Below are 23514 nucleotides of genomic sequence, written 5' to 3' on the forward strand. Positions count from 1 at the left end.
ATTTTTATTGATTCTTCATCATTGCCCTCTGATTCACTACTGCTACCATCATCTTCTTCCTCCAGAGATTTCACAATCTGCTTCCTCAGCTCCTCATGCTCTTGCGAATAACTCTTCAACTTATTATTCTCTCCATCATCCCCACTTCCATTCTCTCCAGCGTAACACAATAAACGTTGTTTGCATACATGACCTATCACCCATTTGTCGGGACAGTAATAGCACAGGCCCATCCGAGCCCGTTCCGCTTTCTCCGCCTGCGAAACCCGAACCATCAAGGGTCTCATCTGAACAGTCGGTCGGCCTGAACCTCCCTGGGTTTGAACCACAGCACCTGATGCCTGGGGCGGCTGCTGCCCGGGGGGAACTCCCGTCGGACCCCTACCGTCCCTGTTCTGCCAGGGGCGACGAGTCGCCGTCGGCTGCGGTGGCTGGTGCCAGCGGTCAGCCTGCGTATCTGCGAGCACGAGTGCTAGAGCCATAGCAGCTGCCAAGGACGATGGTCTGTGCAGCTGCAGCCGCTCCTGCATGGCGGGTTTAAGGCCCGCGACGAACAATGTAAACAGATCTGATTCCGGCACCCCTTTCACCCGATTCATATATTTTTCGAACGTGTCATGGTACTCCAGTACCGTCCCTGTTTGTGTCAACTTTGCTATCAAGCCGTAGAAATTTCTGAAGCTTTGACGATCAAAATGGTGACGTACATCCTCCAGGAATTTCTGCCAAGTTACGAACTCGTTGTTCGCGCAATAATTGAAGACCCATTCAGATGCCGGCGGATCAAATAACATAACTGCATAGTGAAGACGTTGGGCATCGGGCATCATGACGTGATTAAAGTAGTATTGAACCCTGGCAATCCAATTTGTTGCCTCGCTCCCATCGAATCTGGGAAGCTTCATCGAAACCTGGTTCCTGTCAAACCCCGCCGCGGCTGGGTTATATCGTTGGGGGGGTCCCAACACGACGGCGGCGCGTCTGACCGCTGCTGCCACCCACCAAACGCGGGGCGGCCATATGATTTCCTGGAGGTTCCCAGTCAGCGCTCCCGCTGAACCTGTCGGCGCGACGACCCCTCACGTCAGACTCCAATTCTTGAAAGCCGACACTAGGGTTTCTCGCGCGGTAACCCTTCTCCCCCGATTTCCTCCTTCTGAACTCCTCGTATTCCTCCTCGTCTGCCGCGTCGACCCCTAGAGAAGCTTCTCGCTCTCGCGACGCCACCGGCTCCAAACGATCAAAGCGGCGAGCCGCCGCGTCCTTCCATTGATCAAACCTTTCCATCTTGTCCAATATGCGATCAAGTTTCTCATTCATGGGATCATCGCGATGCGAATCTCCTTGTGGACGGCCCTCCAATTCACCGTCATCGATCTCCTGGCGCTGGAAGATCTCGTTCCGTCGGATGTTGAAATTCGGCCGATGAGAAGCACCATTAGGGAAAGTATCCGGGCGATTAACGCCCCACACTGATTCACCGTTACTGTGGAAACGACTCATGAGTTCACGGATGAAAGCACCAGATGATACGACCCTATGTCGTATCCCGTTTTACCGGCGTCCTAACGAAGGATCGGCGGTAGCAAGAACCGGCTGTGCGCGGGAATTCCTCTCCGTCGGGCAGCGCGAGATCTTAGTAAAAGATAATTCTCAACTCGTCGTTGGGCAAAAGATTAATATTGTATTTCCTTGATTGCTTCAAATGATCACATTCTTCCCTATTTATAATACTAAATCCTAACTTATCGAACAAGAAATAAATATACGTAAAGATATGCAAAATCTTAATAAATCTAAACTAATTAAGTGAAGAATCGTATCATAGCCATGAAAAAAAAACGATAATAATTATTTCAATTACGTGAGTGTTAGGTTCACCACAAACTCTCACCAGTAGCTTGCAACAAAGGTTTTCATGATGTGCAAAGACTAGGCTCAATTGGGCTCATTATGCTCACTCCCAGAAAAGAAAAAATACAACTTTAAAGGGCTTGAGCTATACCCATAAAGCTTGGAAATTTTATTGTGGGAAGAGCTTGCCAGATGAAATAAATTGCGAAAGTAAGGGTATGATGAATAGAATGTAGACGTCAACAATAGGTTTCCAATAGGTTTCCCTAGATGATAACAGTAAGACCTGAGATGGTTGGTTACAAATGGATTTGAAAAGAATAGGAAAAACAAACAATTGCATTTTGCTCGATAACACTGTGATAGAAGATCATATCAACGAAATTTTTAGAGTTTATAAGCAATTTAGGGAAACTAACTAATAAAGAGGGTAACAAGAGGAAACTAGCCAAGGGAGAAGCAATGTGTCAGCTTTAACATGGAGCTTGCAGAAAAGCTCAGATCAAGAGACAACAGTCATATTTGAATTCAGAAGATGAGAGTGCTCATGTAAAACAAAGAGCTTGTCAATAAGTATGTCTGAAAACATAAAGGGTCAAATTAAAAGGTTTAAGGTCTCACCAGATGGCTACTCCAATATAGTAAGACTGAAAATGATTGGGCTCAAGTGGATTTGAGAAAGAAGAATAACAAGGAACTACTCTTTTGGGTCAACAACATCGTGATACTATATCACGTTAATGAATTTACAAAGTTTATAACCAAATCACGGAAATTAACTAGTAGAGAAGACAACCAGAGCAAACTAGTTCAGGGGAAAAACAAATTGCTAGACTTGGAGTTGCTGAAGAGCTCAAAGCATAATGGAATAATTGTAGTGGAATTAATAAGAGGGAAATACTCATATAAAATAAAGAGCTTGTCAAGAAGCACTTTTGAAAACACAAGGGTCCAGTAATGATCTTTGAAGAATATATTATCATTGAAGAGACAATAGTTTAGGGAAACATGTTCGTTCTGAAGGCTATAAATAAGCAACTCCTAGTATAGGAGTTTGGTGGCAAGAATTCAAAGAGTCAATGTATTGCTTTTATACAGAATGAGTAAAGAAGGACCGTAGTCACTGGAGGTTATCAGAAAACATGAGGGAGCAAGCTCAAAACTGAAAGTGATTCACAATCTTGACATAGAAGAGGGAAAATAATGGCACATTACCTTGCAAAAGAAGTCATTTAATACCTTAATTCAACAAAAGTATTTTGATCAAGGGGGGTGCGAGAAAATGAAATTCATGGGATCCCAGTAAGCGTTGCTGATGAATCTTCCTGGTTAACTACGATGGTGATACTCCGTTGTTTAACTCTTATAGAGGATGGTAAACGAGTTATGAGAAACTTTGATCACAAGCTATTTTCACTTTACGATCACGTCAGATGACCATATGTGGGGATTACGACTCTTTGGTACTCTTGGTTCGTCATAACGCTCATCATCGTAACACGCCGTTTCTGTTTACTTATATTGTAAAGCTAGGTTCTTTGTTTACATTGTAATCATATTCTCTTGCTATGTATGTGTACATCGCTTAGTTGGATCAAAGGTATGATCCTTTGGAGTGATTAGATTGTCAAGAAAGACAATGATTAACCCAGATTATTCATGCCATTGGGACGTAGAAAATGGCATCTAACCCCTACCATCTTTCTAGAAACATCGTTTTGTTCTATGTTGGATTGCTTTTCTCGTGACGAAGTTTCTTTCTTATTGCGTCCTTTTCTTTTCATCGCTCGGGAAAGCAAGAAATGTTCGTACTGTACTTATAAGTTCGAGTTCACATTGTGTTTTAGAAGGAACACATAACTAAGTATTCTAAGTTCTTGGAAATTTCGATTTCCCCATACTAGCTACATGATTCAATGACTAACTCAAAAAGATGTCTCATTTCACCAATTGGTACCAGACTCGTATACTTTACTTTCATATTTCAGTACATTTTTCCATTAAGGAAAGTCACTTCTTTTATTCATACATTCACAGTCTTTAGCCAAGAAAAGACATACTAACTCTTTCTTTAAGCACGCTACCAAATCAAGAAACATCAACTTTTTCTTTAAACTTAGTATTTTCATCTGTTTAGTCAAATTAACTGCATGAATTATTTCTCCATTTCAAACTTTCAAACATCTTGACTTTATTTTGAAAAAATAACAAGTTACCTTTTTCCTCATTGAGCGCGATTGGTGGGAGTGCTAAGAGCATTTTCATCGATTAGACAGTCTAGTAGAACAAGGCTAGACCAAAGAATTTCAAAGAAGGCTCTCGGGTTCAAAGCGAGAAAGAATGTTCTGATACCACTCTGTCACGAGCGCATTTTCTAATGATAGAAAACACGGTTGATCGCGACTAGGGGTGGGGTATAAGAAGCGGGGAAAGAAATAAGGGGAAAATAAAATCAAGCATTGGTTGCGATACATGACTAATCAAGTGCTGATACACAGAAGAAAAGAAACTCGATCATGAAAACTCGAGTAATTGTTTGTAAAGAAATTTCAAAATATCAGAGTTTTGAACAAAATAGACTTGAGTCTTTTAAGATGCACAACGGAAATAAATGAACGCGGTTCCATGTATGAAGACATGAACCTCCGAGAGTCAAAATCTGACTGAATTAAATGTCTTGTCTCAATAGCACTTCCTCCACCACTTCGCTGCTCAACCTGCACATTTAGAAATATATGCAGGGCTGAGTACAAAAGTACTCAGTGAACACATTGCCGAAAATTACACATATACATTTGAAAATATTGTCAAGCCATCATCGCAGTAACACTCGGGGGTTTATTGAAAAAGCACGAGCTTACTAAAATATTCACATTGGACTGCAATCCCCTTTTTCCTATACTTAGCCATATCTGATCACATTGTGCCGTTGAGATGGTGTTCTCACACGGTCACCTTCCCTGCCCATCATGTCAGAGGTTTCCATGTACCGGGAAGGTGGCCACCTTCCACGGTCATCTTCTCTGCCGTTCACGATCAGAGGTTTCAAGTAGGGACACCACCCTACCAAGACTCAAAATCGAATCGATTCACATATATCATCATTCATAATTCACTTGGCCTTAGCCAAACAGATAGGCATCATACACAAAACATTTATGGCAAGACAACATCTTTAAAAAAAATCACGAACATGTGTTCGAGTTTTCATAGAATACGATTCGTATTTTAGTATAAGAAAGCTCACCTTGATAGTTTAGTTCCCTTAACTTGAAATTCTCGCTCCAACTTTAACATGCAAAGATACCCTTTTTGGAAAAAAAAGTATAATATAATATACTAATTAGACTTCAAGAAACTCTTAAACTTTAATAGGAATGTAATATGAATGTATGCCTCCTAATTAAGCCCTTTTCATTTTCACAAAAACTCATATATTATTTGATGTTTCTTTTTCCATAATTAATTTGGAGCGTGCTAGATTACCGGAATTTGATTTCTTCCCAAAAGATATTATTTTGTAACTAGTCTAGGACTCCTTAATATTTTCGGCCCAAAAGATAAGTGAGTTTCGAAATCGGGCCTTCGTTCAATTATTTACTGCAGCCCCAATTATTAGAAGAGTTGGGCTCAAATTATATACTCCACTCCTTAGTCCAAACAAACTAAAATGTTAGCCCAAACCATTAAATTCTTTAGCCCAAGTAAATAAAAATGCTAGCCCAACAATTAAGTCCAAAATAAATTAAATTCGAATTTGGGCCCTTCTTAATTATTTTCTGCTGCACCAATTTATTCATAAGTAGTTGGGCTCAATGTTTTTTTTAATACGGCCCAAGTAATTAAATCAGAAGCCCAATTAAATGATGCACACTCAAATACTCTAGCACTTGTCTTCCTCCCTCATTTCACAAAATGCACAATGGCCTTCCTCCCTCTCACACATCGCCTCCGCCGCCGCCAGCCTCCCTCCGGTGCCGCCGTCGCGCCACCGCCACTTCCGGCGGTGGTCCTTCTTCCTCCTCCTCTCTTTCTCTCCCTCGGTTCCCCCTTCACCGCCGGCATGCAGAGGCAGCGGCTTCGCCGCCCTCCTCCCGGCAGTCCGGCGGTCTCCGGACAGCAGCGGATCGATGCTCCATCTCTCCGTCGGTTCCTCTCTCTCCCTCTCCCTTTCCCTCTCCCTCTCCCTCGGCTATGCTCACTCCGCCGCCGCCGCTGTGCATGCACAGGCGGCGGCTTCGGCCTCCTCCGCGCCTTGCATCACCGGCCACCGCCACAGCCGAGACCACTGCCCCTCGATGAACTCCCGAAAGGTAAGGTGTAATTGTTTAAATTTCTTCCTCTTTTATTTCAGTTTCTAAGGATTTAAAGTCTTAGATCTGAGGTTTTTTTTTTGGAATTTAATTTGCAAAGGTTGGTGAAATTAATGAAGAATCGGGGTGTGGGGCTACCACGACGGTGTGCCGAAACTCAGTATCCGGAATTACGGCAGATTCGTATTCTTGAGATAAGTTGTTAACTTGGTTTCTCTATTTTATGCTTAGATGTGTCATAGCAACTATGTTCTTGTTTGGTTATATTACCTACTTGCAACATATTGAATACTATGGCTATGTTCTTGATTAGTTATGTTCTTTAAGACTAAGTTTGCCTACATGTACGGTTTTAATATGTGGATAAGTGAGTTGTGGTACTTACTTTTGTTTGATTGTGAAAGAGAGTTGTTGAATTTGTCGTCTTTATGATATGCAAAAGTCTCGATGGATTGCTTCCTTCCCCTGCTCCGATTTTGTTGGTAGGACGTGGAGTAAAAGTTATGTGGGGTTTGTGAAGGGATTATGTGGGGTTTGTGAAGGATTATGTGTATATATGATGGTGATGTTTTAGAGCATCCACAACCGTGCTCTTGCCAGCGGCACGGTTGTGGGCCCGGGTGGTACTATTCATGCCTGCTCTCTGGCAAGAGCACAACACCCACAACTGTGCTCTTCCGCAAGGACGAGCACAATTAATTTAAAATTCAATTAAACAATAACATTTCCATAATATTAAAATTCATCTAAAAACCACAATAAATATTACAAATGACAAATAAAATTAAACATTACATAATTAAAATCCTAAAAATGAAAAATTACATAATTAAAATCCTAAAAATTAAAAATTACATAATTAAAATCCTAAAAATTAAAAATTACATAATTAAAATCCTAAAAATTAAAAAAACCACTACTCGTTGCCGAATTTCGCCCACATGTGGTTGATTAGGTCTTCTTGTAGTTGATTGTGGATTCGAGTATCGCGCATTGTGTGTCTTGTCTCGATCCTCTGGCCAACCGTCGTATGCTCGCCTCGGCGTGGGGGAGACCTCGCTGTTGAGCTTCCGGCTTCGTCCTCGTCGTAGAAGCTAGCCGCCCTCGGCCCTTCGTCGGCTATAATCATGTTGTGTAATATAATACACGTGAACATGATGTCGGCGATATTATTCACGTACCACAGCCGAGCCGGGGCCTTCACAATGTTGAATCGAGCTTGAAGGACCCCGAAGGCTCTTTCGACGTCCTTCCGCGCTGACTCTTGACGCTGCGCAAAAAGAACCCGTCTCGGGTCGTGCGGGTTGTGGAGCGTCTTCACGAACGTCGACCACCTTGGGTAGATACCATCGGCGAGATAGTAACCCATGCGGTATGTATTTCCGTTGATGGTGAAGTCGATCGCCGGTGCTACACCATTCATCACATCATTGAAGAGTGGTGAAGAATAGAGCACGTTCAAGTCGTTGTTGGATCCGGCAACGCCGAAATATGCATGCCAAATCCATAGACGATAGTCGGCGACCGCCTCAAGGATAAGTGTTGGGCCGCCGCCTTTGTGACCGCTTAAGTGTTGCCCCCTCCAAGCAGTCGGGCAATTCTTCCACCTCCAATGCATGCAGTCAATGCTGCCAAGCATTCCGGGAAAGCCATGGACTGATTCGTGAAGACGAAGCAACCGTTGGCAATCATCGGTGGTGGGTGCCCGAAGGAATTCATCCCCAAAAGCAGAACGAACGCCCTCGCAAAAATTCTTTAAACAAAGGATTCCAGTGGACTCACCGATATGCAAATACTCGTCGAAGATGTCGGCCGTTTGCCCAGTAGCGAGTTGTCGGATGGCACACGTACACTTCTGCAACGCCGTGATACTTTGCCGGTCGGCTGCATCTACACCTGTTTGAAAGTATTCAACACGTGCGGACAATGTATTGACAATTCGCATGAACAAGCGCTTTGACATGTGAAAACGCCGCCTAAAGTAATCTGCCGGAAACCGCGGATGGTCGGCAAAGTAGTCGGCAACGAGCCTTTCGTGGGCTCCCTCCCGGTCACGATGGATGTAGCGGCGATTTGATCTAGTGCGTTGAGGAGGATGAGCGGGGGTATTCGCCGCGACATATGCTTCGTAAGCGGCACGGTGTTGTTCGTAGTATTCTTGTTCTTCGCGCTCCGCTTCCGCCATGAGATGAGTGAAATCCATTTGATATTTTGAGTGAAGGTTGAATGTGTTGATAGTTTGTATAAGAATTATGAATGAGAGATGAATGAGAGATGAATTGATGTGATAAATGAGTGATGAATGTGTGTATTTATAGATGATTTTGGGAAAAAAAATCAAAAAAATTCAGAAAAAACGGGAAAAAAAACGGCCATATTTTTGGGATTTGGAAAATATTTTTTTTTATTTTTTAGCATTATTTAAAATTAAATACCAATTTTAAAAAAAAAATAAAAAAAGTTTAAACTCAACGGCTATGCCGTTAACGAATGGGAGCGCGCCACGTGTGCGTCCGCTGGCACGGACGTGCTCGATACATCGAGCAGCGCCGTGCCAGCGGCGCGAGCGCAGCTGCGGCGGCTGGGGTCCGTGCCAGCGGCTCGGACGGCGGTGGCGACGGACGCCACCGCTGCGCATGCTCTTATGGTGAAAGAAAGTGAGTAAATGTACTGATTTATAAAAGATGGCAGACGCAACTTGCAATCATTCTTGCAAAGAATCATCACCATATGTATCAGAGGATGAGGATTTTTTTCCACACTTCATTAATGCCTTCATTAATGCAGCATTAATTGCTATTGGGAAAAAAATTCGATTCTCTGAATCTACCCTCTTTTTATTTTATTTATTTATTTATTTATTTATTTAAGTAATTGTTTATTTATTTATTCACTTGTTTATTAAATTTTGGTGTAGGTATAATCGTTTCAAGTTTGTGGCTTTGGTGTAGGAAAACAAATAACATCCATAGTATTCACTGATGATGTACCAGACTTTCTTGGAGTGCGAGCACGACCGTTGAACGGGCTGCGTGAACTTTTCTCTAATGTTAATAGATAAGGATTTGATAAATTTGTATAATAGTAATTTAGCGGACTTCGGAGATATGCCGGACATTATAAATTTTTATTTGGTGTTATTATTATTTTTTTTACTTGAAATATTCGTTCGAGAACAAAGCAACGATTATTTATAATTCCAAGATCAATTATTATACATGAAAATGGCAGATTTCGAATACTACAACGATCACTTATTATTTATCTTTAGGCTAATAATAATAATAAGGTACGAAAGTTCGGGTTGTTACAGCAGCGGCGGACAGCGATGCCGTGCCGCTGGCACGGACGGACGGACAGCATTGTGCTCTCCGCTGTGGATGCTCTTATACTAGTATATATTTTGTGTTTGCTACCAAAGTGTACATATGCTGCTTTGAACACTGTAAAACTGCAAAATGGCATATACATACTTGATACATGCCTCACAGTAGTATGTTGTGAAATGGGGAGTTAAAAGAACAGCATTGGGGGGTTTATTTCTTGGGATAGGATTATGCGACCAAACTAGCTCAAAATTGTGTTCTGTTGTTCTACTTAACCACATAAATATGAGATTATGATTTATAAGATGGATTTACTATTTTTATGTACGGTTGTAGACTAGATGGTATCACTGAGTATAGGAGAGTGGCACACTGGCACTGATGGACTAAAATATGAAAGCAAACTTACTCAGAAAAAAATGAAGTACTCCTTTTGTTTTTCGTTATGCGGTAATAAAATCATTTCTTTCCCCCTCCCCCAAAAAAAAAAAAGAAAAGAGATATACAGTGTATTAAATAAATATAGTAATAATAATAAAGTAAGAGAAAGGTAAAAGTATAAAACATAAAGTAAAAGTGAAAATATATTTAAGAGTGATAACGTGTTATTTTTTTGCTAAAAAGGAAATGACTTAACAACCATAAAACATTTCAAAATAGAAAAAATTACTCAACTACTATAAAATGAGGGGAGTAATAAAAAGCAATATGATCTATTTTAAATGCATCTCTACATATCTTAATTCATTTATTGTTAGATAAATCTAGGTAACAGGTAATTTGGACAAAATCTATAGCTGTGACTTTCAAATCAGTCCGTCACTTTTAATCGCAAATTGATCTGGCAGGGATTTTAAAAAATTGTTTAACTTTATAAAGAAAAATGAGAAAATAAATTAGTAGAATGTGGACACGCAGTTTTATATATTCATTTAAGAGAAGTGAATGATATGTTTATTTGTCATGATTCTGTATAAGATAGTAAGTTGATTCATTAAGTTTGAAATTCTATTATTTGTTTGATTTTTAATCAGAATCCAAGGAATAAAGAAAATATTGCAAATTTCCGTGATGGCCTTTACGTTACACTAAATCATTTCACACATCTTTTATTATAAAACGGATATAGGATCAACATTTCACTAATTTTTTCACCCACTTTTCTTTATATTTCTTTAAATCCGTGTTGGATACACATAATGAGATATAGTATTATAATTATTGTACAAAATAATAAAAATTATTGAGTACTAAATACCTAATTAATCATTTTTAAAAGCTTAAAATAATTTTAAAATAATGTAATCATTTTTAATCATAATATTAATATATTGTTACTCCGTATAATTATAATAGTAATTATTTTATTATTATATTATTTATTGTCATTATCACTATTATTATTACTATGTTATTCATTAATAACTTCTTAAAGTAATTATAATATAATAATTAATTATGAATTATAATAATAACAATTAAATGTTTTTTAGAAAAAAATAATACTCATTCAAATATTAATATAATTTTAAAATTATTAATCATATTAATTATAACAAATATACATAATTATCATTATAATAGTATTTATGTTATTATATTTATTATGCTTATTAATAAAAATATCAATTAATAAATTATTATGAAAATCTTAGCAAATTATTCATTTATGATTCATAATAATCAAAATTAATAATATAATGTTCATTATTTGTAACTTATTATTGTTAATCGGATTTAAATGTAATAAATTATTGATTATGTTATTTATCTGTATTTTTTATCAATTAAAATTTTAATTAAAAAAAATTCTCCTTTTATTATTATCTTCATATATTACGGCAATTAACTCAATTGAATTGATATTCATTAATATAAATTACAAATTCAAATAACTTTCCTTTATATTTTCAAGAACTATAAGGACTCGTTTGATAAAAAAGATGGGATATGAGAAGATATGGAAACAAGATAAGAAATACGGGCTTCATGTCAAGATATGCAAAGATATGATTTTTTTTCGTTGTTGTTTGATAGAAAAGAAATTATCTAAATTTGTATAATATATTAAATAACATGGTTTAACTAGAAAATTGGTGGGTTACATAAACATGGTTAAAGTTATAATTTTGGTAAGATTGGATAGGGCCCTTGTCTTATATTGGGCTTTGAGTTAAGCTTAACTATGATATCAAACAATTAGAAATGTCTATATATAATTCTAAAATCTTGGTATTACTAAGTTATCAAACACGCCCTAAGGATCGTATTCTCTAAAATATAAACCTTCCGAAAAAAAATGGAAACGAAAAACATATGACCACGTCATTGCATACGCATGAAGAAGTTTTGCCACTACTCCAAGTTTTGCAATCAATTTTTAATTTCTATTAGACCCCACATTTTGGCATAAAACAACACATTACTTTGACTTCATAACTAAAAAGTCTAAATCTAGTTGACAAAATCTAATTCTTTTCTTCCATTTCACTCATCCTTATCCAAGTCTCTTCACCGCTAAGTCTCCTCACATTTGTCATGCTGCATTGCGCCCACACACACAAACACAAACACAAACACATGTATAAATAGCAATCAAGAATTGTGCAAAATAGGAAATAGCAAGAAATGGGAGGTGCAACAAAAGATGTATTGATAGTGCCATTCTTCGGTCAAGGCCATCTCTTCCCATGCGCTGAGCTCTGCCGACACATATCCTCTTACAACTGCAACTCAATCTTCATCATCCCTTCTCACCTCTCCTCCTCCATTCCCTCCGATCTCCACCACCACCCTTCCATCGAACTCGTCCAAATCGAATCCTCCGAGGAGACACTCCCACCGGATGGAGAGTGGCCCGCTCCGGGGCTCCACCATCACCGCCAGCTGGGGCAGGGGATCGAGTCCTTCCTCTCCAGAAGGTTCGAGAATGTGGGCCCGCCCGCATTCGTGGTGATGGATGTAATGATGAACTGGAGCAAACACATTTTCAAGAAAGCCATCATTCCTATTGTGTCCTCTTCACCTCTGGCGCCTGTGCAGCTGCAATGGAGCATTCTGCCTGGAAAGCCCATGTCGATAACATCGGGCCTGACCCGGCCCGAATGCTTCCCGGGCTGCCCGAGAGCATGGTGTAGAAAAAGAGTATTGGGATAATTTCTAGTATATTATTCACAATGAATTGTACACGGTTAATATAAGCCTAGGAAGAACTATACAAGGCAATTCATAAATATGGTAAGGTGTATAATATCTTCCTAACTTTGTGTGATTGGTTTCCGTTGATTGATTCCGTGTAATCCTCTCCTTGATTGTGCAGGATATTCCGAAGATCTTCCAACACTCCCCATCAAGTTAAGCGACGGGATTCCCGAAGTTTAACTTGCTCAAAATCCCTTGAAAGTTCTTGACCGGAACGGCTTTGGTCAGGATGTCTGCTAACTGATCTTCGGACTTAACGTAGGGGATTTCCACTATCTTCTCTTCAAGGTTCTCCTTTATGAAGTGTCGATCAATCTCGACGTGTTTGGTCCTATCGTGCTGCACAGGGTTCTCTGAAATACTGATCGCTGCCTTGTTGTCACAAAGTAACTTACACGTCTTTTGTGACTCGAGATTTAGCTCCTTCATTACCCTTCTGAGCCACAGGATCTCTGTGAGTCCACTTTTGATGCCCCGGAATTCAGCCTCTGCACTTGATAGCGCCACTACTTTCTGCTTCTTGCTTCTCCAAGTGACTAAATTTCCCCCCACGAATGTGAAGTATCCTCCCGTCGATCGTCTGTCAACCGGGTTCCCTGCCCAGTCTGCATCTGTGTATCCATGAATGTCAAGATGTCCATTCCTTCGAAACAATACGCCATGTCCGACTGTTCCCTTCAGGTAGCGTACTACTCTAAGTGCCGCCTCCCAGTGTTCTCCCTGTGGACTATGCATAAACTGACTAAGTACCCCAACTGCATATGCGATATCGGGCCGAGTGTGGGACAAGTAGATGAGTCTTCCTACTAGCCGTTGGTATCTTCCTCGGTCTGTTGACGGTGCTCCCTTGATTATTTGAAGGCCGTGATTCTGAACCATGGGAGTATCTGCCGGTTTGCATTCTAGCATCCCCATTTCCGTTAAGAGATCAAGAACATACTTCCGTTGGCTAATGAAGATCCCTTTTCCGGATCTGAGTACCTCAATCCCAAGAAAATACTTGAGATCTCCTAGATTCTTCATCTCAAATTCCGCAGCCAAATGTCCCTTGAGATCGTTTATTTCCTCTGCATCATCCCCGGTAATAATCATATCATCTACATAGATTATGAGACAGGTAATCTTTTCCCCTCTTCGTTTGATGAATAGGGTGTGATCTGAGTTACTCTGTCTGTAGCCATATCGTTTCATTACTTCCGTGAACCTCCCGAACCAGGCTCTCGGGGACTGCTTCAACCCATATAGAGTCTTCCTTAACTTGCATACCTTGCCTTGCCCAAATTCCTCTGTGAAGCCAGGTGGAGCCTCCATATAGATGGGATCCTTCAATTCCCCATGAAGGAAAGCATTGGTGACGTCATACTGATGTAGTGGCCAATCTTTGTTTGCTGCTACCGAGAGCAAAACCCGTACTGTGTTCATTTTCGCAACCGGAGAGAAGGTTTCGGAATAATCCACCCCCTGAGTTTGCGTATATCCTTTTGCCACTAATCGCGCCTTATATCGCTCAATGCTCCCGTCTGGTCTCCGTTTGATTGTGAAGACCCATCTGCAACCAACTGTGTGTTTTCCTTCAGGTAATGGGCTCATTTCCCAAGTACCGTTTCGTTTTAGTGCACTCATTTCAACGAGCATGGCTTCCTTCCAGTGCTTGATTTTTAAAGCTTCTTCAAAGGTTCTAGGAATCTCTTCTTCACACAGTGCTGCATGGAATGCACGTGCCATTTTGGACAAGTTGGCCTCGGCGAAGTTGGCCACAGAGTATCTCCTTCTCCTCTCTCTAGGTTCTGGGGAGTATTTCTTGGGTGGAATTCCTCTCGTACTTCTTGGAGGGAGTACATATTGCCCGGTGTCCTGATCAATAGCAGTATCTTCTTCTTCCTCTACTTCTGTACCTGGTGAGTCAGGAATAGTATCTGAACTTTCATGATTCGGACTAGATATTACCTCGGATTCCGTTACGGTTGGATCAGAGGAGCGCGGCGGAAGCATTGTCGGGATCGTCTCTGCAGGCGAGATAGGCTCAGGAACAGTGCCAGCTTGCCCTGTTGGATCCGAATCAAAGTTACTTGGCACATACCACCGAAGGGAGTCATTTTCTCGGGTCTCCCCCTGTCTAACACTCTCCCCCTGAGTCCCGAGGTGGTATAAGAATTCGGTTTCAAGGAAATTGCAGTTCATGGTGGTAATGATTCGTTTGGTTTTGGGGTCATAACAGCGGTAGCCTTTCTGGTTAATCCCATATCCCATAAACACGCATTTAATCGCACAAGGGGAAAATTTACTCCTTTCATGCTTGGGAACATGGACATAAACGGAACAGCCAAAGATTTTTGGTGGTAAGGATAGGGCAGAGGGAATTTTGGTTAGCGTGGAAAGGTGATCTAGGGGAGTTTTCCGGTTAAGGATTTTAGTGGGGAGTCGATTGAGGAGGTAGATTGAGGTGGCTACGGCTTCAGGCCAAAAAGTTGGTGGTACTTTTGAGTCAAATAGAAGGGCTCGGGTCATTTCAAGGATGATGCGATTTTTCCGTTCGGCTACCCCGTTTTGTTCTGGTGTGTGGGCGCAGGAAGTTTGGTGAACTAACCCATTTTCTTCAAAAAATTTTGTCATGGAACTGTTTAGAAATTCCCCCCCATTATCGGAACGAAGGATTTTGACAGATGTCTGAAATTGAGTTTGAACCATTTTATAAAACACCACAAATTTGTCATAAACTTCAGATTTGTGTTTCATAAAATAAACCCAAGTAGTTTTACTGCAATCGTCAACAAATATCACAAAGTATTTAAAACCGGAACTAGTTCCTATAGGCGTTGGGCCCCACACATCAGAGTGAACCAGGGAAAAAACAGTTTCAACACGAGTATCATTAGGTTTAAATGAGTTTCGGTGGCTCTTAGCCAAAACACATGCTTCACAAGAGAAATTCTTAGGAACAAAAAGTTTAGGAAACAAAGATTTTAAATAACCCGGAGAGGTATGTCCCATCCGTTGGTGCCAGAGCCAAGTATCCTGATTAGTGGACCCGTGAGCAAGCATCGCCGCACCGTCTCGTCGAGCAATCTCGTCCACAAAGTAGAGTCCACGACGTTCAGTGCCACGTCCAATAATCTTCCCCGTCCGGATATCCTGTAACATACAGAAGTTCGGGTGCATCAGTAGGGAACAATTTAAATCCCTGGTCACATGGCTTATAGACATCAATTTTTGAGACAATTTTGGGACATAGAGGCAATTTGGGATGTGAACATTAGGAAAAATTTCTATAGTTCCCGCTCCTTCCACTGGGGTTACCCCTCCATTGGCAGTTTTAATATGTGATTTTGGTGTCTTATGAATCTCCAAGAAATCATTCCTATCGTATGTCATAGTGTCGGTTGCCCCACAATCGAAAATCCACCTCGTCTCATCAATTATATCCCCATCCCGGGCTTCCAAAGCATATGACAATCTTTCTAGGGGTGCAAAGGGGTTTTTACTAATGATGGGGTCATCTCTGTAATTACTAGAAACTTGGGGCAGTTTTTCGGCAAAACCAAAAATTGAGGACTTAATAGCAACTTTCGATTTAACAGGGTTAGGATTTGCAAACCCTAACCCTTTACCTCCATTTTCTCCTCCGCCGTCCAATCTGAGCGACGCTATCATCGCCTCTGCTGTTCTCGCCCCACCGCCGCCGTTCTCGCCTCGTCCGCCACCGCCGGTTGGGAGACCGCCGGTGTCCGTCCTCTTCTCCTGAACGACCGATGTCTCTTGGTTCCCCTCTGTCAAGCTTCGGCTTCCATGGTTGGTTCCAATTGCGATTTTTGCTTTTCCTGCTTTCTCCTCCTCCCACCATTCTGGGTATCCCACCAATTGGAAGCATGTTTCCTTCGTGTGCTTGTGCATTCCACAATGGGAGCACCAAAGTTTGGATTTATCGGGTCTGTTGTTTCCCCGGCGATTGGAGACGTTGCGATGCGGTGGTGGTTGCCCTCTGTTCTGGGGTTGCGACGGACGGTACTCGCGAGCCCCAAAACCGTATCCGACCCCCGATGATGTCTCACTTCCGACGGTGATGGCGGTTGAATCGGACGCCGGCGACATGATCTTGAGTCGAGCCGCCTCCCGTTTCACCCACCCATATGCCACGTCGGCTGAGGGGTAGGGATCCTCCTTGAGGATCTCGCGTCGGATCCAGTCGTATTTCTCGTTCAATCCGGTAAGAAATTTGAATAGCCTTAATTCGGCCTTGATATCTCGGTATTGTGCAATTCCTTTATCGCAGCAGTCAATTGTCTTGTGTGGGCATCGATCGATGTCGATCCATAGCCCATGGAGCCTGCTCCAGTAAGCTTCTAGTGTCGATTCCTCCTGTATAATCCTGCTCGCCTTGTCTCGCAGGTCGTATATGAGATACGAATCTGCCGAACTTGCAAAAGTCACGGCAAGTGTATCCCATAACGCCTTCGCCGTTTGGTGATGTGCGAAGTCGGCGATGATGTTGGTTTCCATATTGTCGATAATCCAGGAGAAGACAATTAAGTCGATCTCCTCCCAATCTGTATATCCTTTCTCCCCCGGTCGTGGTGGAGGTGGGATTCCGGATATATGGCGGTAGACTCCTCGGCCGCCTATGGACACTTTCATTAAACGTGCCCACAATGAGTAGTTAGAGCCATTCAGTTTGAAGGCTACGGTAACACTCTTGCTTGATCTGATTTTTTCAGCAACGGGTTCGGTAATTTCAGGTTTGTCTTCTGCCATCTTTTTGCTGGGTTCTTCTCGCCTTTTGGTCGAGGAAGGTGTTTTTCTGGGCTATGATGAAGATTTTCTGAGCCTAACCTGCTCGGATGCCATGTAAAAAAAGAGTATTGGGATAATTTCTAGTATATTATTCACAATGAATTGTACACGGTTAATATAAGCCTAGGAAGAACTATACAAGGCAATTCATAAGTATGGTAAGGTGTATAATATCTTCCTAACTTTGTGTGATTGGTTTCCGTTGATTGATTCCGTGTAATCCTCTCCTTGATTGTGCAGGATATTCCGAAGATCTTCCAACACATGGCCCTGAGCTATTCCGATACTAGGAGACAGGATCGCCGGCGGCATGAGCTGGGCGGCGGTAGAAGCAGAGGAGGAGGCCAGGGGAGCGATGGGGCGAACCCCAGGCCCCCGAGATTAGGGCAGCACACACGCTGGATGGATGAGACGGAAGGCTCTGCTGCTCTGTTAATCAACACTTGTGAAGGTCTTGAATCCCCTTTTCTTGAATACCTTGCAGGCCAAGGTGAGAAGCCGGTTTTCGGTGTTGGGCCGTTGCTGCCGGGGACGTTCTGGAAATCAATCGGCTCGGTTGTTCACGACCGAGACAGCAGGCCGGGGCGCGAAACGAACTACACGGAGGATGAGGTGATCCAGTGGCTGGACTCGAAGCCGGGTGGCTCTGTCATCTACTTGTCGTTTGGTAGCGAGGTGGGCCCGTCTATGGAGGAGTATGATGAGCTGGCGGAGGCGTTGGTGGAGACGGAGAAGTCGTTTATATGGGTCATCCAGCCGGGAGCTGGACGGCCCGGCCCACCTGCCAGTCGTTTATATGGGTCATACGAGCCGCGTGGCTTGGAAGAAAGGGTTGGGAACCGAGGCCTTGTCATAAAGGGATGGGCGCCGCAGTTGTCAATACTCAGCCATCCCTCGACGGGAGGATTTTTGTCGCACTGTGGGTGGAATTCGACGATGGAGGCAATTGCTTGCGGCACCCCAATCCTGGCCTGGCCAATCAGGGGAGACCAGTTTTACAATGCCAAGCTGGTGGTCAAGTATCATCATGTTGGCCACATGCTTCCTGGTATAGATGATCAATTGGAAATGGTGAAGAAGGGGAATATAATTCAAGGGATTAACCGGGTGATGGATGATGGAGAAGTTCGCGGTCGAGCAACTGTAATGAGAGGCATATTTGAGGGTGGTTATCCCTCGAGTTCTGCTGCATCGGTCAAGGCATTGGTTGAGCTTATAAGCAAGTAGCCTGATTTGAGATTTCGCAGCTATCAAACAGAGCATACATACATCAAGAATTTATGGAGTGGTTATAATTTTCTAATGGTTAGTGTGAAGAAACCAGTTGCAGCATGTGTTTTCCTGTTTACATGCTGCCACTCGATCGTCTATGTGGCTCCGGGATGCCATGGATGGCCCGGAATGTAGTTCATCAAGGGTAGCAAGCTCTACCTTGTTTTATATTATAGTACAATTGTTTGATTGTGTTTGTCCAGTTTGCTTTGAATTCTACAATACCACTAGCCACAGAAGTAGTTCGTCTAGGTAGCCGAGCGTTCTGTTCATTAGACAAGATAATAAAGATATACTACAATATGGGATTCACTTTTGCTCAATTTTCTTAGGTCACTTGTTTCTTTCGAAAAAATAACCAGATATCCCATGCTCAATAAAGAAACAAACGATGGTGATGTTGAGTGTTGCTGAAATAATTGTGGCCAGAAAAAGTAAAAAGAAGATAGCTTACAAATTTGAAGTAAATTAGGTTCCAAAAGCAGAAAAACTAGTCAAGTTGATTAACCTGTATATGCACCTATTCTCCAACCATTTCATGGAAAATCTCTCACATAAGTAAAATATATCAGAGGATTGAAGTTTGAAGGATGATTAGAGGGAAAAATGGAAAAAGGAAGCATAGCGAATTATAAATAAAAATGGCTAAAAAGAACAGAAAGAATATAAGAGGAAACACTAAGTAATACTGAATTGCTGATAACATGATACTCACGATGATGAAGCATTTCTCCCACTATCCAACCCATATCTATACTCAAAAGAATAGCAGAATGTGAGCCTTGTTACTAAATACAATTAACATTCATTGATTTAATTTTAAGTTCACATCAAGTATTAATAGCTAAAAAGGAACTTTATGGCATTTGAGATATAAAAAATTATTAACACTTGGTATTTGAAATCAAGTTATTCTTTCCCAAAATGAAAGTTTGCACTTTGCAGGGACCAAAAGTTTTCATGGAATTAGAGATAAAGAGGAACAGAAATATTCTGGCTAACGTGTAATACAGATTATGTATGAACTTTGCTAGAGGATTGGCTAATTTTTTTCACTAAATGGTACTGAAAGTTTGAAAGAAAACATCAACCATTATCAAGGTTCAAGATTCAACAGGATCTGAATCAGAAACATTATTTTCATTTCTTTTAAATCAAATGTAGTTGATAGTTCTTAATACAATTTGTAGCAAAAAGCTCTATTCCATCTCTTTGTTTTGCTTGAAAACTGAAGGCTAGAATCAGCCATCCATACTCTACTTTCAAGATTGAGTACCACATAACTAGCATATTTTGTAAAAAAAAATTCACCTCTCAACTAAGTTTAGTCATTTTTTTTTCACAAAAACCAAAACATTTAATTACTTTTTTTATCTCCTATTTTACTCTGTCTCTTATCTCTCATATTTTATTTCATTTTCATTTAACTCATTTAACACAATTTTTTAATCTTCGTGCCCGAAATAAATGTTTCAACCAGAACTAATTAAAAACATACGAATGTCAACGCACTTTATAAAAATGTCAACCGGAGTTAAATTTGACATTGAGTTGATATTATCGATTGTATATTGGCATTGACATCAGTTTTGGAAACCTAACTACCTAAAAATGATTTTAACCACAAATGTTATCATTTGATCACATCCCTATTTATTTGAGCACATATTATAGAACAATTATTTCAAAATTTTATACAAACGCAAGTAGTTTATAAATTTCTTTTCATAATATACAAATATCTTACAACATCTCACTCCAATTATGAGAAGACTCGTATCTATGTTACGGTAATATTCTTCTATTGCAAATTAATTAACCAAACCGAGTCTCTTATTTGATTACTCCCTCCGTCCCTGAAAATTTGTCACCTATTTACTTTTTCGCCCGTCCCTAAAAATTTGCCACCTTTCACTTTTACCATTTTTGGTAGTGGACCCTACATTCCACTAACTCATTCACACTCACATTTTATTATAAAACTAATATATAAAAGTAGAACCCACATGCCACAAACTTTTTCAACCCACTTTCTATTACATTTTTTAAAAATGGTGCCGGGTCAAATGGTGACGAATTATTAGGGACGGGGGGAGTACTATATTTGATATACACACTTAATATTATTTGGAAAATAATAATAATAATTTGATGAAAAAATATAATTATATGGATCTGAAATCTTATGCTAAAGCAGTAGACATAAAAATATTTGATTACACGTACTTGATGCAGTATAAGTAAAAATATGAAATGAATAAATCACAAACTGTAGCCAAAATTTGATTTTTACATCAACTTAAAGTTTAGTTGCAAAAATCATGAACTTAAGGTGCAATGAATTTCCTACGAATTTAAATTTTTCTGAAATTCACGGTAAACTCATTAACAGTTTCATGATTTTTGTGAATTTGTGAATTTAATAATTAATAACATTATATCTTTGTGAAAGGAAGAGAATTTCGCACCCGTGTCGTAGGCACGTGTCCCTTCCTATTCAACAATATTTATAAGTTCCCACTTTCCAAAATACTATTAATTAGCATATGGTAAGTTAGGGTGTCGAGCCCACGAGGAACGGTAGCATCCGCTATGTATTTCCACACTTAGGAGTTGGTTTTGGCAATGCCGCCACACTCTAAATTAGGTGTGAGAACTAAACTACGAAATATAAATAACACTTAAGCTAAGGTGGGAACTAAATGTGCAAATAAGATGCAATTAGAAGAAAGCATTTAAACTGGAACGCAGACTGGACAATCTGATAAACTGGGCAACTTGGCAGGAAAAATAAAAGCGGTAGCGAGAAAATTACAACACTTAGCGAAAATAAGAACATTCGGAAATAAAAACAGAGCAGCTACATGCATGAACATTCCTAAGATTAGAAAGCAAAGAGACTAAGCTAAAAGGCTAAGGAAAATAAACTAAGTGTTAACTACTAAAGAAATCTAGAAACTAGGATAGTGACACTTAAAAGTAGTTAAACTAATTTAATCCTAAAAGCTAAACTGAATAAGATGTAAATGGAGGTGGAGTGTAGAAATTAACTAAGCTAAATGGCTGCCACAAGTGAAAAGAAAGCATGTACTTGTTGTCTCCCAAACCTATTACCCAAGGTGTAAAACCAATGGATAAAGCCTACAACTAATGGACAAAGAATCTGACTTCTAAAAGCTGATCTTGGGATCCTAATTCTACACTAAAGCACATAAATTAAGAGTAAATAAAAGACTAAATGGCTGCTACACAACTAACCAAGCGAGAGAAACACCAAATCATCAATTAAACTACCTAAACATGCATTGAAAACACCAAATTAAAAGCTGAAACTTAAAGAATCATTGAAGAAGATAAAGAAAGCTTCATAACACATAAACATGGTGAAAGAACACTCAAGAACCGAGCTCATCAAACTCATGCAAAATCATACGAAAATCACACCCGGCGAGGTGCCGAAAACACACAACACATGGCTGATTTTTTTGAGACTTTTCTAACTCCTTATCAACGTTTTTAACCATAAACTAACTAAGAAAATGTTTGAGAAACTTATTTTAAAAGCTTGAAAGAAGTTTTAACTAAACAAGAACATGACCAACACTAGAACTAAACAACAAGCTAAACCGGAAATAAACAAGAGCTAAACTTAAAGCACGTTAAACACACACACTTAGAGAAATTACTACTTGAAACATAAGCTTTTAAAACAAGAACAATAACAATAATTAAGAGTGAGAAAGGTGCAAAAGAACTACGAAGTTAAGAACAAGCAACTAGAGGAAATAAACACTACTACTAAATTACTAATACTTCAACCCGTGATGAACAATGATCTTGGCAGCCTTGAGTTTGAAATCTCTCTTCTTAAGGAAGAGAGAAATGTTCCTAGAGAGAGAAATAAAACTAAACTAAATTAAAGAAAGTGATAAAGTGATTAGTGGTTCTTGTAAAGTTAAGTAATTTTAATACATATATCCAATAAAAGATATTTTCCCTTCTTTTTTACTCCCCAAGGGCTGATATGGGCATGTTTAGCAAGTGAGAGTTGTCCTTGATAAGTGTGTGGAAGTGGCTTTAACTATTTTCCCATCGGGTTCAAACTGTCCAGTCCAACAGCTTGGGCAGTTTGTGTCTTCTTTGCCTTCTCCCTTCACTTTCTTCCATTCCTTGACATTTTGCCATCTTTCTTGCATGTTTTCCTCTTCGTGCCTTCATTAAGCAGCTTCCGAACTTAATGATCCATTCCCTGCCAAAATAGGAAACTTTATGGGAGAAATGAGAGAAAATGAATTTTAAATAAGGTAGGGCTGAATTAATTTTGTGCATTATTATTTGCATTTATGGGAATAATTGCGTTAATCATTCCTTAATTACAGAAAATTGAAGAAATTCCTTAATGAATGATTGGAATAGAATTGATATTTGCATTTGTCACGCTGTGTCTCCATACACACACAAACACATATCCTGGTGTGCAAAACAATTAGCAGTATAGATAGCAATCAAGAATGATGTAAAATATGAATAGTAGCAAGAAATGGGAGATGAAACAAAAGATATATTGATAGTGCCATTTTTCGGCCAAGGCCATCTTTTCCCATATGCTGAGGCTGAGCTCTGCAAACATATATCCTCTTACAATTGCAACTCATTCTTCATCATCCCTTCTCACCTCTCCTCCTACATTCCTTCCGATCTCCACCACCACCCTTCCATCGAACTCGTCGGAATCGAATACTCAGAGGCTACACCGCCAC

The 23514-nt window shown here is 40.3% G+C and overlaps 1 pseudogene; it reads left to right on the top strand.

Annotated features, from left to right (window-relative positions):
- The first annotated feature begins 12040 nt into the window (after positions 1-12040).
- Positions 12041-19005, top strand: LOC121771773 (annotated as a pseudogene).
- Positions 19006-23514: the final 4509 nt, after the last annotated feature.

Source organism: Salvia splendens, chromosome 16 (genome assembly GCF_004379255.2).
Source record: "Salvia splendens isolate huo1 chromosome 16, SspV2, whole genome shotgun sequence".
NCBI lineage: Eukaryota > Viridiplantae > Streptophyta > Magnoliopsida > Lamiales > Lamiaceae > Salvia > Salvia splendens.